General features: G+C 34.7%; 1 long non-coding RNA gene across 3 annotated transcripts; it reads right to left on the bottom strand.

The window, feature by feature from the left end:
• Positions 1-3026: 3026 nt before the first annotated feature.
• On the bottom strand, positions 3027-4958 carry LOC109048229. Of its 3 annotated transcripts, none has more exons than XR_002010919.2 (3): positions 4900-4958; positions 4546-4618; positions 3027-3563 (listed from the first exon to the last, which is right to left on the bottom strand). It is a non-coding gene; the product is annotated as an uncharacterized LOC109048229 (long non-coding RNA). The 3 variants fall into 3 exon arrangements; XR_006161558.1 differs by having other exon boundaries at positions 4839-4900; XR_006161557.1 differs by lacking the exon at positions 4900-4958 and adding an exon at positions 4831-4894.
• Between the last annotated feature and the right edge of the window lie 5058 nt (positions 4959-10016).

Below are 10016 nucleotides of genomic sequence, written 5' to 3'. Positions count from 1 at the left end.
TTTAAGACTATAAGAAACAAATTCATAAAAGTGTCAATACTTGTGACAGTGCATATCTTATCATCTTTTTTTTTTCAATTTATTATTTGTAATGTGCTTGAAGAAAGATTAAGCCTTAAACGTGATGAGTTCGCAATAGTTATGAAACACAGCCCTGAACTTTTTTGAGAATTTACAGAGTAAAATGTCTAGAGTGAAAAAGTGAAATTCAGCTCTTTTGAGTTTTACATTTCAGTTCATTCATTGTCTGAACAAGAGCTCAGTGTCACTTCATTAAAGTCATATAAGCAAATACGCTCGATTACGTGGCACTAATGAATCTGATCCCCTCAAAAAAGAGCTCACACACTTCTCTCCGTCGTTAATCATCCTCAAATGAGACTTCCGTACAGTGGCCACCAACTCAGGCCTCTTTGTGCGCCATGACCTCTGAGTAAATGACGAGTGACTGAAAGCAGGCCTGTCACTGTCCACGGACAAAGCAAACAGTCCGCACACACTGCACACATGGGCCGCTGTAGCCCACGGCAACCACAGGACGGACACATGGCACAAGACCCCTCACAGATGGGACCTGTGTGTATGAGGAGGGGGTTGCCATGGTGAAGGAGCACAAGCAAAGGTAACCAGTTAAAAGGCAACTGCTGACCGCAGATGTAACTAGATGGTATAAAAGACAGAATTGGGGTGAAACCTGTCAAGAACAAGCCTGGCTCATATTTCACCCCAAAATCAAAAGAACAAAAACAAGGAATTATATTTTGCTTATAATTATTATAGCTGTATATAATTTTATATTAGTGGAATTAATTTTTGCTCGTTTGTTTTGCCATTTTAGTAGTCTATTGTGAACATTAAATGTGTGTGGGTAAAAAAAAGCATTTATAAAACAGTCAAGTCAAAACACACAGACATACATTTTTTAAAATAAAATTTTAAAAATTTTAAAACAGAAATAGCACATTTAAGTTTATATATATATATATATATATATAAAAACAAACCATCTTTTAAAGTATTTTACTATAATAGAGTAAATTTCAGTATTACAGTAACGAAAATGAAATGAAAAAAAAAAATAAACTTCAAGATACTTTATGGTTTAATTTACATTTAACATTTCTTTCCTAATTTTTTATGCTGACCTTTCCTTTTCTAGGTAGAAAAATCAAATGACACTTTGATTGATATACATTTACTTGCAAACACATGGACCAATGATGTCTGTCATTATAGCTTATAATTTAAAGTCATTGTAAGATGTTGCCCCATTCCTTTTCAGTGTATATTACAGTAACGAAAATGAAATGAAAAAAAAAAATAAACTTCAAGATACTTACGACAGGGTGAAGTAAAGTCTAAAATAAAACCTGATTATGATGGTTTAAGTATACAGCAGCCACATCTGATCAAAGACATCAGAATGAAGCGCGACTGACGTTCATGGGGGAGAGAAAGTCAAGAGATGCTTCAGAAATACCAGTTTCCTCTCAGTTTCTGTCTGTTTTGCAATAAAACCAAAGAAATAACTAAAAGTGAATAAGGTCAACAACTCACACAAAGCCAGAGGAAATCTAATGCTCTTGCAAATGCTAATTTTATAGGGCACCAATTAAGGAGAGTTGTTTTATGGCACTTTTTCAAGAAAACAAAACCTGCGCCCCAGCCCCTCCTTGGCGGACCGCGTGGTGTCCAGCCTTTAATTGGACGGCTCCTCCTGTGTCCGCTCGCACACACACACACACACACACAGTGGAAATGAGCTGCTGTCTGTTTGTTGTCCCTTTCACACACACGACACGTTTATCACTGTCACAGGCTCACTGAGGGGGAGTGTGTATGTGTGTGTGTGTGTGTGTGTGTGTGTGGGGGGGGGTATGGGTGGGTGTGATTCAGTCCAATCTGTTGTGTTTTAGGATTTTTTTCTTTACATTGTGCTCTTGCACGTGTTGTCTTGGCGTGTTCTACAGTCATAGATCTCAACATCTCATACGGACCTGACAGCTGTGAGTGTGTGTGTGTGTGTATATGGGTTAAAGTGAAGTACTGTGGTGATGCCAGGCTGAGATGTTAACTAGACAATGATGTGTAGGTTGCAGGTCTTTTAATGTTTAACTAACTCGTGGTCTGTGTGGAGTGTGTCTCTATAAAGAACTGGCACATGATGCATTAAATCATCTTTGACTGGTTTGGAAATGCTTTTGAAAGCCTAAGACTATAACCACAACACTTAATGTAATAGACACAAAAAGGTCAAAAAGGTCAAAAAAAATAAAGAAAATTATATAGAAAGAATACACACACACACACACACACACACACACACACACACACACACACACACACACACACACACACACACACACACACATATATACATACACACATATATATATATATATATACGTTTTTTTAGGTTTTTGAATGTTTTATTTGATTGCAAATACAGTAATTATGTGAAATATTATTACAATTTTAAATAACTATTGTATATTTGAATATATTTTAAAATGTAATTTATTCCTGTGATGCAAAGCTGAAATAAAGGAATAGTTCCCTTCAAAATGAACATTTTCTGGAAATGAACTCAACCTCAGGCCATCCAAGACTTAGATGAGTTTGTTTCTTCACTGGAACATATTTGTAGAAATGTAGCATTGCATCACTTGCTCACCAAAGGATCCTCTGCCGTGAATGGGTGCCGTCAGAATGAGAGTCCAAACAGCTGATAAAAACAAAACAATAATCCACAAGTAATCCACACCACTCCAGTCCATCAGTTAACATCTTGTGACTAAAATATGAGTCCTCTATCCATAATATTGCTTTCTCCAGTGAAAAGGCATCTCATCTGAATCAGGAGAGAAATCAGCACATATCAAGCACTGTTTACAAGAGAAAACAGTCCAAAACAGTTATGTCGGTGGATTTTGATGTGAGAGGACAACAGGAGATGGACTTTTTCACAGGAGGAAGCATTATTATGAATTATATGGACTCGTATTTTGGCCAGACGCAATGGTTCGAAGAAAAAAAAAAAAAAAACTTGATGGATTTGTTTTTTGCAGAAATATAGATTTTTACTTCACAAGATGTTAACTGATGGGCTGGATTACTGTGATGTTTTTATCAGCTGTTTGGACTGATTTCTTCAAATCTTCCCATTAAGAAACAAACTTATCTACATCTCGGGTGGCCTGCGGGTGAGTAAACTGTCAGAACATTTTTAGGTGAACCATCCATTTAAACAAACAAAAAGTTTAATCAAATCTGTGATCATCAGCTAAAAGGATTAAAGTACCAGAGGTGATGTGATAGAGAGGTCACAGGGAGAGGACTGAAGTCATTCATATTCGCATACTTGAGGAAAGTGAGGAACAGGAGCGGGAGAGTGTAGGTGGACCGGCATTGTGATGCGTTCTGTATCAGCTCCGCCCCCCGCAGATCTCTTTGATGCTGAAGAGTTCAGGACGTTACTGCATCTCCTCAGAGGTCACCGCACTGTGAACCCCAAAAGTGTTCGCTTGGGGGCCCCGCAGGAGCCGGAGGCCAAACTTTTGTTCCTAAAGAAAATAAACGTGTTGTCAGGACGTGAACAGGGAAGGACTTGCAGAGATTAAAACAAATAGAACAGGAAAAGAGTGGGCTAAGGTATTAACATGGGGTCAGATCAGCATGTTAATGAGATGAGAAAATACGCATCGCTTAACTGAAGTGTGGATGCATTTATAGGCAGAAGAGTTATGTGTAAATACACTGGCCCCAACACTGGACACTTACAATATGTGAATGCCACTGCATTATATGATAAAATATCACAGCAAGTGCTATCTATTTTAAGAAGAAGAAAAAAAAATTAAGCAAACATTTTGCAATAGCAAGTTTGTTGGGTTTAAAATAATATAAACAAATATACTTTGCATCATGATGCATAACTACACATCTGTGTATTTATATACATCCATTAAAATCACTAAAACACCAGTGGATTGGTTAACACTAAGACCAATGCTTTTTTGGGGGACAAAATGTAAGTGTATATGTATTTTTCTTAACTATAAGGAGGAAGAATACTGCGTAAAATTAACTGATAATCTGCAAATCTCTGTGTAACTATATTTACCAAATTGCTAATCTAATCATACAGAGGTAAGAAAGAAGAAGAAAAAAGACCACAAGGTGTCTGTAACTCTCATAGTTATGAATGCGGAAAGAGACTTACAGATGATTATTTAGAATTTAGAAAACTAAAAACAACAACAATGCTATTTTTAGGTTATTTTTGAGCCATGCTGTTGATGAAATATAAAGAGAAAGGAAATTCCACTTTTATCAAGCTAATAATAATAATAATAAGCAAAGTAAAGTCATGTGAGATATAAATTCTGTAATGAATCATAGCCTATATATATATATATATATATATATAGATATATATATATATATATATATATATATATTTGTTATTTACCTTTCTTTATGATGCACTGATGTCGAAGAAGAAAAGTATCCAAAGGCAAAAAGAAAGAAAGAAATGTAACTCACGTTTAGACACAACATCCATCATGTTCTGCCCTCTAGTGGTAGTTTGTTGTACTGCCTCAATCTGCGTATGGCGCTACAGAGATAGGACAAAATAAAAATAAACTTATCTTTTTTTATCGACAAAACGCCATTTTTATATGCTATGCATGCATATGACATAACGACAAATCATCCGAACAGGGTGGAAATAACGGTTAGCCTTTGCTAATTGATTGATTGGAGTTAGTTTACATACAAAAGTTTACAGCATTTCAAGCATTAAGTTCATTTGAAATATAATTATACCGATTTACATGGCTTTATCAGACAGATATATTGTTCACAGACAAACCAAGAAATGCCATTGTGGTTTACCCTCCAATATGATGTCACTTCCTAGAGGATGATGTCATTGAGGAAGTGGCGTTTGTCAGATCTCAGCCTGCTTCCCAATGTGCATACTATCAATCCTAAATTCTATGTGATACTAGTAATTTGCATAATTCTCATAATTTTCAATTTTACTCTGTAGGGCAGACAGGTGTTTATAGCAATGCACATTGGGTTGAAAGGACCAGATTTCTAAAAAAGTATTGCTTGTGTAAATTTTGTATAACATGTTAAATAAATAATATAGAATTAAAGGATTGGTGGCTCTCTATGACCCTTATTTTTTAATTTCTAATAAAGGGATGTAAATGATTTCTCGAATATCACAATGTAAAATTGTAATTACATAATAAATTAAAAAAACTGCAAAATGTATTATGTATAGTATTTCCCGAGTGCTCCTTTTGTCATATATTTAAGAAGAAACGTTATCTGTTTGTTATGCAAATCATTTTGAACTGAAATTTCAAATATGTATAAAAATGTATATACATGTCTATTTTCTAATATATAAAGCCAATAATTTAAATAACATAATAAAAATACCAATTATACATATATTATGGTGACAAAACTTTTATTAGTGATTAATTATTTTAAGTACAGCCCTAAATTAATTACTACTTGTCAAATATTACATACAAAACTGTATATGTTCAAAGAAAATTGCATCTGTTTTTATTTTCAAGAAAGATATTGATGTAGGCCTATATTTGAATTCTTAATGGAAATCTAAAAATTAATTTGCATTTAAGCAGAGATGGGCATAAATACATTAAAATATATTTAAAATAAAAATACAAAATACTGTGTGGAAAAATGTATTCAAAGGGTTTGTTTACCCAAAAATGAAAATTAGGCTGCGTTTTACTAATCCCTGAGGCATCCTAGGTGTATATGACTTTCTTCTTTCAGACAAATCCAGTCAGAGTTATATTAAAAAAATTATTTGATCTTTCAAGCTGTTTCACGGCACTCAACGGGTGTTGCATTCCTTCAGTCCAAAAGAAGTGAAATAAAAAGTGCCCTTCCATAAAAATAAATAAATAAATAAATAAGTGTCTCACACGGGTTTTTGTAATGGCTTGGGTTCCTCTATGACCCGAAAAGTTAAAGTTAAAGTGATGCTTGCCTTAGCAAATAGCTAAGGCAAGCATCACTTAGCATCACTAATACACAGGGAATTACAGTCAGGAAATTATTTAAAGCTCTGGAAAACAAAACATCTGAACCTTCAGCACATTTCTGTAATGGTTCTTTTTTTCCTGAAGGCTGATCAAAGTGAAAACATGAAATCTGTCTTAAAAACAAAACTCCAGGCTTGTTTGAAGTAGGAAACTCATCAAGAGCTTGTGTGAGGGCAAACAAGACACATCAAAACTGCTGACAGATAAAGTTCATTATTTCACAGATGCTGTTATGACTGTGTGAGCGATGATGAAACCATATCAAACCAGAGGATCAAAGTGGGATTGTCATCAAACAACAGAAGGAGGATATGAGATCAGAAAAGAAAAGAGCTGAAAGTGGAGAAGTTGAAAATTGCTAGAAAGTTTTGACCTTTTCTATAACAGAGCCAACAAATAACCCAACAGCATAAAATATGAAACAGAGGGAAGTTGTTATTTATTTTTATTTAGGAAACACAAACAAACAAACAAACAAAACTTAAAAGCTATATACAGTTCCATCATTTTTACCCATGGAAAAATAAATAAATAAATAAATAAAAGATACAATCAATTGAATACAGGTTGACCTGTGGGGCAAGTTGTCACAACAATAACCTGCTGTTTAATGGTACTGGTTTGAGAAGAATAAATTTTTTGTTTGTTTTTATTATTATTATGCTTCTGTTATACTGTTATTAATGTTTTCTCATTTCCAGTGTGTGCATGGCCTATAAATATTAATATCCTTCTTTCTACTATGATTTATGGCAAAGAAAGAGAAAGAATTATGCTTATTACTATTATATTATTCCCCATGTTTACTTTATATTTTTAATACCTTCTGTAGATAAAGTTATCTTCATATACTTTTATTTAAATTTTTTATTTTATTTTAAACTGTTTATTTGCATTATTTTACTTTTATTTTAGTTTTTGCACTTTGTTGGCAATAAAAATTTACAGTTTATTTCATGCCTATAATGCACAGAATATTGAAAACATACATAGACCATCGTTAAAAGCGCAAATATTGAAATTAAATGAAAGAGTTAATCATGATTTTTCCCCCTTCATTATAACCTGAAAAGCATGATATATACCCATATTCTCAACTCTCCAGCCATCAACATTTCCACCATTATACCCCAGGAAAAGATGATACAGTCACGGGTCGACTCCTGGGGCAAGTTGTCACAATGAGAACCTTCTGTTTAACCTGCTGATTTTAGAAGAATACTTAAAAAAAATACTATTTAACGTACAAAAATATATATATCTGTTTTTAAAATGCATTAGAGACCACTGAATTACTTTTATGATAAATTTAAGCAGTAAAAACAATTCTGAAAAACAGACCGGCTCGGGAAACACAGAATATAGAAATGGTAACATTGAAAAATATCAAATGCTTGACTTAATGAGATATTACCCCTGTGACAGCTTGCCCCGGTCTCCCCTGCATTGCTGTGCATAAGTGTTAAATTTGAATTCAGCTTTGATTATTAAATATATTTGAGAGATCTGAGGGGAAGTAAGGGAGTTAGTCAGCAGTCATTCTGTGCTGAAGTACTGTATGATTTATCACAGTCAGGCAGCCCACAGGGTCTCCGTGGAGACAGTTGCTGGTAATTGTACAAGAATGCGGGTGGTCTGGGCTCTCAAGGGGTGCATGGATGTTCAGGAAAACACTGTACCTCATTATGATTCAGCTACTAACAGAAACTAGGACACATTGCAGAACATCACACCTGGAAACAGCACAGGCAATGTCTGTCTGTCTGTCTGTCTGTCTGTCTGTCTGTTTGTCTGTGGTCAGACGAATTACAATTTGAAGTTCTTTTTGGAAAACTGGGATGACATGTCAACCGGCCTAAAGAGGACAAGGACAACCCAAGTTGTTATCAGCGCTCAGTTCAGAAGCCTGCATCTCTGATGGTATGGGGTTGCATGAGTGCGTGTGGCATGGGCAGCTTACACATCTGGAAAGGCACCATCAATGCTGAAAGGTATATCCAAGTTCTAGAACAACATATGCTCCCATCCAGACGTCGTCTCTTTCTGGGAAGACCTTGCATTTTCCAACATGACATTGCCAGACCACATACTGCATCAATTACAACATCATGGCTGCGTAGAAGAAGGATCCAGGTACTGAAATGGCCAGCCTGCAGTCCAGATCTTTCACCTACAGAAAACATTTGGTGCATCATAAAGAGGAAGATGCGACAAAGAAGACCTAAGAAAGTTGAGCAACTAGAAACCTGTATTAGACAAGAATGGGACAACATTCCTATTCCTAAACTTGAGCAACTTTTCTCCTCAGTCCCCAGACGTTTGCAGACTGTTATAAAAAAGAAGAGGGGATGCCACACAGTGCTAAACATGGCCTTATCCCAACTTTTTTGAGATGTGTTGATGCCATGAAATTTAAAATCAACTTTTCCCTTAAAATTATACATTTTCTCAGTTTAAAAATTTGATATGTAATCTATGTTGTATTCTGAATAAAATATAGAAATTTGAAACTTCCACATCATTGCATTCTGTTTTTATTCACAGTTTGTACAGTGTCCCAACTTTTTTGGAATCCGGTTTGTAAATCTTTGCATTGCATGTTTTAGCAGCACAGCTAATATGTAAAGCAGAGGCAGTTGAACACCAAAGGCTTCATCAATGAGCTCAAATCTTTTCAATGCAGATGCATCAGCCAAACGCAATATTAATATAGGAGTAAAACAGCAGGAGTATTCGGAGCATTATACATTTGTAAAGCACAACAGGCATATTCCAGAAAAACTATTCATTTTGATTTAATAAAGTTATGTTAGATAATGAGATCACTCTACAACGTTCTTCTGATGCTTAAAAGTGCACATCAATTTGTGCTGTTTGTGGAAAGCACCTAAAGCTTTTTCTCTTTGTTTCTTTATGCATTTCATTTTCATTGTCTCTTTCACACTTTTTCTATCCATCTCTTACACAGCCCTCCTGGGACACAAAAAATGCTAATAAGTGTGTCAGATAAACAAACAATGAGAAATGGTCGTCCCATGGCCTCTCTGTCCCTCAGCTTTGATCTCTGTGTGTTGTATTGTTCACTCAGGCCTGTTGTTCTCCTGAAAGCCTCTATGAAGCCTCAGCCACAGGCTTTTTACATCCTAGACGTGTATCAAAAGCATGACAATCGACTACAGGAACACAGAATGAACAGATCAGATGGATTCAAGATCAGCTTTTGAATCTTGGAAAGCATAAATAGCAAATTGTAATGACAATAATTTTAAATGTATATTAAATACTTAAAGGTAAAGTGTACAGCTTAAAGTGTAAATGTTAAAATACTTGCATTAAAAAATGCTTTGGTTTTCTCAAAATATGCATTTAATATCACACTAATATATATTATTATATTTAATACATTTTCCAACAATTCTCAAACTATTTGTTCGAAGCCATTCTAAGATTCAGTGTCTCTCTCATTTACCACACGAACAAGCTACAGTGTTTGAGGACGGGTCAAGCTGTTCATGGCCGGCCAACGTAGAACATAGGCTTGCATTATGCAAATGTCTTACCCTGTGACATGTAGCCATCACAGAAGAGGGATACAAATTACCTATGGTTCGTTTAATCTGTTCAGAGTCGATTCTTTCTTTTGGGTAACTTTATTTATCGTGCACTTTTGGCTTTACAACTTTGCATATATATTTTTTTCAATCATATACAGCTTCATTACGTACTGCATGAAAGGCAATATTCGAAATGGCATAATAGGAGCAATTTAATATTTGATTTATTTATTTATAAAATAATAATTTATTTGTCAACCCTGGTCCAATTTTTTAATATTTTATCAAACAATATTAAATTTTACAGTAATGAATTAATTTTTATATAATAAGTATATATACAATAATCATTTGATTGTCA

The sequence above is a fragment of the Cyprinus carpio genome, chromosome A13 (assembly GCF_018340385.1).
Source record: "Cyprinus carpio isolate SPL01 chromosome A13, ASM1834038v1, whole genome shotgun sequence".
Taxonomy (NCBI): Eukaryota; Metazoa; Chordata; class Actinopteri; order Cypriniformes; family Cyprinidae; genus Cyprinus; species Cyprinus carpio.
Note: the sequence above shows the minus strand (reverse complement) of the source record. Positions and strands in the feature narration are given on the sequence as shown.